Source organism: Eptatretus burgeri, chromosome 3, assembly GCF_056783735.1.
Source record: "Eptatretus burgeri isolate ZD-2024b chromosome 3, Ebu_testis_v1, whole genome shotgun sequence".
Lineage (NCBI taxonomy): Eukaryota > Metazoa > Chordata > Myxini > Myxiniformes > Myxinidae > Eptatretus > Eptatretus burgeri.
In genome coordinates this window covers 144,139,401-144,147,081 of record NC_140963.1, presented here as the reverse complement: position 1 = coordinate 144,147,081, position 7,681 = coordinate 144,139,401, and the positions used below count along the sequence as shown (strand labels likewise).

The 7,681-nt window shown below is 47.6% G+C and overlaps 1 protein-coding gene across 5 annotated transcripts in view; it reads right to left on the bottom strand.

The window, feature by feature from the left end:
* The window catches only part of LOC147031208 (acetylcholine receptor subunit alpha-like), a 96,176-nt gene that overhangs the window by 88,274 nt on the left and 221 nt on the right, over positions 1-7,681 (bottom strand). Inside the window, exon 1 of one of the 5 annotated variants that reach the window (XM_085876051.1) lies at positions 7,501-7,641. The exons of 2 other annotated variants lie outside the window; for them this stretch is intronic. The gene's annotated coding sequence lies outside the window, so the exon portion shown is untranslated. Of the gene's footprint in view, positions 1-7,393; positions 7,413-7,500; positions 7,642-7,681 lie in introns of those variants that run through there. 2 more of the 5 variants (XM_085876053.1, XM_085876052.1) reach the window with 2 other exon arrangements.

The following is a 7,681-nucleotide window of genomic DNA, read 5'->3' as shown; positions in this document are numbered from 1 at the left end:
ACTTGAATATCACTAAGTTCCTTGGCTTTGCAAGAAGTCATGGACTTAGGGTGGCCGGTTCATGGTTTCAGCGCCCACAAGCTCATCGCTAGACTTAGTATTCCAACCCTTGTGGTGTGGCAAAGGAGATTGACCATGTGCTCGTTGATGGTTGCTGGAGAATGATCCAGAATGCAGAGTTCACTGGAGTGCTCATTTCCTCAATACCAACCACAGGCCTGTGGTCGCAACTCTAAAGTTTCAGCTTAAATCCAGGAGAATGATACCATCCCAGCCTTGGCTGGATGTTGGCAAGCTCAATGATGGAGAGGGAAGCTGAGCTTATGAACAGGCTGAGTGGTGAATTGGGGGGATCTGAGTGCTTTGAGGAATCCTGAAGAGTTTTGGAGTGGCTTTAAGACCACCATCCTTGATGTTGCCGGTGGATGTTTTGGAACTCACCATTAGGTGAAGAATAATTTTGTCTCTCAACGGACACTGGATACAGCTGAACAGAGTCGCAGGGCCAGCCTGAATGGCAGAGCTGAGCTGTTCAAGGAATTGAGTGGTAAAACTGTATGTGCGCTCAGGGTGGACAAGGAGGCTGATGTGTGAGGAATCTGTGAGGGGGTAGAGCATTACCTGTGGTCAACTGATTCTCGTCCTGCTTCCAGGTGAATTCGCGCATTGTGTTCCTCCAAGCTTGTCCCTCAGTGAACTGCATTTGGAGCGGAGGGTGGAGGGTTTTGACAGAGGAGTCTGAAGTGAGGGCCCGCAGGGCCAGTTACTTTTAGCGGCTGTACCAGGCTGATCCACCAGCTATTGAGTTGGATGTCAGGTGTGTTACTATCCCTATTGCTGACCCTCCACCCATCCATTGGGACCACACTCTGTGCAGAACATTGGTCCTGCCTTAGCAGTCTCCTTCGCTGTTGGACACAATACTGGATGGATCACCACTCCGGCACAGGATACCTGCAAGCTGGTACTCATTTTGCAAACCTCGGAAGGATGACAGGCAGAGTCAACTCCACCTGGTATAAATTCAACAGCCAAGCAGGATTTGAACTCAGGATCCTAGGATCCCAAGCCTAGGCATAACTGACCCTCCAATCAACTGTGATCTATCTTTGTTTGTGGAAACACGGGCTGCAGTGAACGAGATGAAATGGGGTAAGGCTCCAGGGATCTGTGGCATCCATGCTGAACTTCTCAAGGCTGGTGGAAATGCTCCACTCGTGTCGTTACATGCAGCTCTGTGCTCTGCCTGGAACACAGGCATCATCCCAACTGATTGGAAGAGGGGCCTTGTTGTCCCTCTCTGGAAAGGGAAGGATGATCACCAGGACTGCAACAACAACTGAGGAGTTACGCTGCTCTCAGTGCTTGTGAAGGTCTTTGATGGGATAATTATTGATTGGGTTCGCCACCATCTGCTTCAGCAACATCACCCAGAGCAGTCAGTCTTTACACCTAAGAGGTCAACGATTGACCGTATCCTTGCTCTTCTATTCAGGTCCTCACAGAACACAGACGCGAGTTTCGGCAGGGGCTGTTTGCAGCTTATATTGATCTCTGTAAAGCGTTTCATTAATTGAATTGGGATGCCCTCTGGAGGATTCTCGGTCTTCATGGGGTGCTACAAAACTGATCAATCTGATGTCAACTCTACTCTGGTACTGAGAGTGCTGTGATGTGGTGATACCATCTCCGACTTATTTCCAGTTGTGACTGGAGTTCATCTGGGGTGTGTACTGGCCCCACACGTTTTGGTGCTTGTATGGACTGGATTCTGGGGAGGATGTCGGACAGATCAAACTGTCATGCATCGTTTGGGAATGTCAAGATCTCTGACGTTGATTTCGCATATGATGTTGTCGTCTTTGCGGAGACACTGCAGATCATTTTGGAGGTCCTCGGGGTGCTGAATGAGGAGTCGGAGCTACTTGGATTACAGGTTTCCTGGGTCAAAACAAGATCCAGGCTCTCAATGACATCTTAGATGCTGCCATCTTGTCTGTACCTGTTTCTGGCGAGGATGTTTTTGTCACGGAGAGATTCACTCACCTTGGCAGTGATATTCATGTCTCTGCTGGCTGCAAGCTAGAGGTCAACAGACATCTGGGTCGGGCCTGGGGAGTCATAGATTCACTGGATCATGGGGTGTGGTGCTGTCTTCATGTCTTCATGTTTCCGATTCCGAAATTCCGAGTCTTCATGTCCTTGGTGCTTCCAGTCTTGCTCTACGGATGTGAGACTTGGACTCTGATCAGGGATCTGAGACAGAGACTTTATTCCTTCGGTACCAGGGATCTGAAGCAGAGACTTCATTCCTTCGGTACAAGGTCTCTTCGGAGAAGCCTTGGCTAATGCTGGTCAAACTTTGTGTCCAATTAGCGGTTGCTGTGAGAGACTCAAATGAGATTTGTAACCTGTATAGTCCGTGAGCATCAGCTGCGGCTGTATGGAAATGTGGCTCATTTTCCTGATGCTGATCCTGCTCACCAGATTCTCTCAGTGAGAGCGCCTCATGAGTGGAGGAGGATGATGGGCCGACCACATGCCTCGTGGTTGCAGAAGGTTGATCAGGATCTCAAGGAGATGGCGATGGGCCAGGCACCTGATTGGGAGATGGCCAGATGGAGGCTCCTGGAGTATCGGTGGAAAGCGGACACAGAAACGCACTGCACTGGCGGATGCTGCCACACCTGACATGACCTGACCTGACCTGACAGGGGATACGAGTAAATGTAATCGGTCAGGTGACCGAATTAGATGTAGTTGGTGCAGGAGACCAACAATATGGTGTTGGTGCAGGGGACCAAATAATATGTAGTCGGTGCAGGAGACTCAAGTGTATGTAGTCGGTACAGGAGACCCGAGTACATGTAGGATGTACAGTAGACCCGTGTATATGGAGGAAGTATAGGAGACACAAGTATATGTCGGAAGTACAGGAGACCCGAGTATGTGTAGGAAGTACAGGAGTCCCGAGTGCCTGTTGTTCCTGCAGGAGACCTGAGTATCTGTAGTAGGTATAGGAGACTTGAATATATGTTGTAGGTACAGGAGACCTGAGTAAATGTAGTCGGTACAGGAGACCTGAGTGTATGTAGTAGGTATAGGAGACCCGAGTGTATATAGGAGGTACAGGAGAGCTGAGTGTATGTAGTAGGTTCAGGAAACCTGAGTGTATATTGGAGGTACAGGAGACCTGAGCATATGTAGTAGGTACAGGAGACCTGAGTATATGTGGTAGGTACAGGAAACCTGAGTATATGTAGTAGGTACAGGAGACCCGTTGTATATGTAGTAGGTACAGGAGACCTGAGTGTATATAGGAGGTGCAGGAGACCTGAGTGTATGTAGTAGGTATTGGAGACCCGAGTATATGTTGAAGGTACATTAGACCCGAGTATATGTACGAGCTACAGGAGCCCCGAGTATAAGTTGATCTTGGAGCCCACCTCGAGTTTGGAGCCTTGGGCACATGCCCTGCGTGCCCATGCATTAATCCGCCACGGCACCTACAGGTCACAATTCAAAACTACTTGTCATGACACTTTGCCAAGTTGTGGAGGTCGTAAAAACTGAGAAGCCTCTTCAATTTGAGGTCAAAGGTCGTGTTGAGGTCAAATTTCTGAAATCATCTTTCATCCAATTGACTAGAAAATTAAAGAGCAATTGCACAGTGCCTCACTGAATTGTGAAACACACTATTTTTGCGGTCAAAAGGTGAAAGGTCAACTCAAGGTCAAACTTCTAAATTCATCAAATGTAATCGAAAAAATCGTCTATTTTCATGCGATTGACTTGAGCTTTGATTAAGATTGTCAATTTTAACCTTAATGAAATGGACAATTTGCTGAATCCATGGCAACCTTTGTGGAGGGGTGGGGTTGGATTTTGCAAGTATCATGCTCAGCACGACATGTCCCTTGTTTGTTTATATGCAGGATATCTCAAAAGTTTTGGATTGATTCGGACGAAACAAGGTGGACAGGTTGGGTATGTGACAAGGACGAACTGATGAGGTTTTGCTGAACATCTGGATCTCGATCCAGATCCGGGAGGAGATATGTGCTCTACCGAGTGCCCTTCTAGTTTATTATCTGATTATCAACTAAAAAGAGACGGTCAATCGAGGAAGAGGCCGTTTAAGCCCAAATGCAGTAAGCCCTGAAGGTAAGCTGGTTTTTTTTGGGGGGGGGGGGGTAAAGAACAAATGAGATACGGTAGCGTTCTGGTTTGGAATGTCTCGTTTGTGGTTCTATTATCAGAACAAGCAGCTGTGTCTGTCCCTGGCATGGCAGGCCTCTTACACGTGCTTGTGAAACGAGAATAAAACGTCACCCTGAACCCTTGGGTAATCGGACACCTCAAAAAATAGCAAAAGCGTTTCAGGCATGTGACATGTGCAGAGCGACGGTTCAATGGGCAGTGGAATCTGGAGGAGACTGTGCTCGAATGATGTACGTAAAAGGAAGAGGAATGGGAGGAGGTGGTGGTGGACATTAATAATCTTTATTATACAGATGAGAGCAGGACAACAAGAAGAAGTGATGAATTAACAGACAAAATCTGGCAAAGTGAAAACAGAGGGACGAAGCCACATGGATGGGCCACCGCACAAGGAGATGAATTGCAGAAAGGTGGAAAAGAGGATCTCGGCAGGTGCAAATCCGAGCCGGGAAATGGGTGAGAGCACATGAGGTGACTGAGGGCAGCACACTTGAAATCATGTAGGGAAGAGCAGCTCAAGATAACGGACTTGGTAAGACAGTTAGTTCCACAGGCAAGGGAAGAGGGAAATGAGAGGATGGAGTTTAGAGTTGGGGAGGGTAAGAAAGAAGGGGTTTGTGACACAATAGTGTGATCTGCATGTGTTGGGTGGAGAGGTGAGAGGGCAGGAGGTTCAACACCAGAATAGCCAGAAAGTTGCCAGAATGAGCAAGAAGCCGACCCTGAAACTCAGCTTCCCAAACGAGATTCTAATGATACGGAGGGTGAGAGGGATCAAGGATGTGAAGCAACAGGACCAGTCAACACTGGGGTCCATATTCCATGACACGATGAAAGTTCACATAAAGCTTTTGTTCACAGTTTCAAGTTCAGATGAGGATGGCAAGGGAAGGACTTGGCCCTATGGATAATTTAGAGGTTTTGGAAGCCATCCTAATTGCCTGAGCTACCCTGGAAGGCCTCCTAGCTCCACAGGCTGTCTGTCTGTCTGTCTGTCTGTCTGTCTGTCTGTCTGTCTGTCTGTCTGTCTGTCTGTCTCTCTCTCTCAAAAGCTGACCTGAGAAATGTACGGTATTGAGAAGTTGCCTGCCAGTACTAGTACAGAGTGAGGAGCGGATGGGGGAAGAGGAGTGTGGAGTGAAACGTTCTGCAATGTGGTGTACCGAATATGGAGATGGTGCATCACAATGTCCCACATCTAACATATTGTGTGCTTCATGCCACATACTCACCCCAACCCTCCCTTTGTGACAAGGAGGTGATGTTTAGAAAGCCAAACACATAGATTAACCACACAGCTGTTCGTGTGGTTTACAAAATAACTATAACCACCAATTAAAGGATGGGAGTACATGTCGGGGTGAACACTTCATTCGGGGCTGGGTTGATTGGCTGCGCTCATGTTGAAACAAACAAGAAATAAACATCAGGACGGCACTTGGTAGAGCACACACCTCCGCCAGGTAAACAGTTTACGTTTCGTACCACACTGATACCTCCACCAAGTAAACAGTTTACATTTCATACCCCCACCGATACCTCCACCAGGTAAACAGTTTACATTTCGTACCACACTGATACCTCCACCAAGTAAACAGTTTACATTTCATACCCCCACCGATACCTCCACCAGGTAAACAGTTTACATTTCGTACCCCACCGATACCTCCACCAGGTAAACAGTTTACATTTCGTACCCCACCGATACCTCCACCAGGTAAACAGTTTACATTTTGTACCCCACCGATACCTCCACCAGGTAAACAGTTTACATTTCATACCCCACCGATACCTCCACCAGGTAAACAGTTTACATTTCGTACCCCACCGATACCTCCACCAGGTAAACAGTTTACATTTCGTACCCCACCGATACCTCCACCAGGTAAACAGTTTACATTTCGTACCCCACCGATACCTCCACCAGGTAAACAGTTTACATTTCGTACCCCACCGATACCTCCACCAGGTAAACAGTTTACATTTCGTACCCCACCGATACCTCCACCAGGTAAACAGTTTACATTTCGTACCCCACCGATACCTCCACCAGGTAAACAGTTTACATTTCGTACCCCACCGATACCTCCACCAGGTAAACAGTTTACATTTCGTACCCCACCGATACCTCCACCAGGTAAACAGTTTACATTTCGTACCCCACCGATACCTCCACCAGGTAAACAGTTTACATTTCGTACCCCACCGATACCTCCACCAGGTAAACAGTTTACATTTCGTACCCCACCGATACCTCCACCAGGTAAACAGTTTACATTTCGTACCCCACCGATACCTCCACCAAGTAAACAGTTTACATTTCATACCCCACCGATACCTCCACCAGGTAAACAGTTTACATTTCGTACCCCACCGATACCTCCACCAGGTAAACAGTTTACATTTCATACCCCACCGATACCTCCACCAGGTAAACAGTTTACATTTCATACCCCACCGATACCTCCACCAGGTAAACAGTTTACATTTCGTACCCCACCGATACCTCCACCAGGTAAACAGTTTACATTTCGTACCCCACCGATACCTCCACCAGGTAAACAGTTTACATTTCGTACCCCACCGATACCTCCACCAGGTAAACAGTTTACATTTCGTACCCCACCGATACCTCCACCAGGTAAACAGTTTACATTTCGTACCCCACCGATACCTCCACCAAGTAAACAGTTTACATTTCATACCCCACCGATACCTCCACCAGGTAAACAGTTTACATTTCGTACCCCACCGATACCTCCACCAGGTAAACAGTTTACATTTCATACCCCACCGATACCTCCACCAGGTAAACAGTTTACATTTCGTACCCCACCGATACCTCCACCAGGTAAACAGTTTACATTTCGTACCCCACCGATACCTCCACCAGGTAAACAGTTTACATTTCATACCCCACCGATACCTCCACCAGGTAAACAGTTTACATTTCATACCCCACCGATACCTCCACCAGGTAAACAGTTTACATTTCGTACCCCACCGATACGCTGGATCTGGATCGGGACCGGAACCAAAATCGAATCGGCTTGTTCGTTTCACTTACCCAACTCATCCACCAAGTTTTATTCGGATCTGTCCACAACCTTTTGAGATATCCTGTTCCCAGACAGACAGACGTTAAACAGACAAACAAGGGTGAAAACATCACCTCGGTGACTCCGTCCACCTGCGGTAGCTAATTACCACACTCGGTGAGATGGTCGCTCAGCACTACGAGTCCGGGGGTCGGTGGTTCAAATCCCGTCCGAGACTTACCAAAGACGATAAAAATGGCACGTGCAGCTTCCTTGCTTGACGCTCAGCATTTAGAAAGGATATAACACGGACAAACAACATTAGGTTGGCAACCACAGCGATGGCTTGATGGGCCGAATGGTCTCACCGAGCATTGAAGAGCCTTGTAAGGGAACTCGAATATAAATAAATAATATAAAAA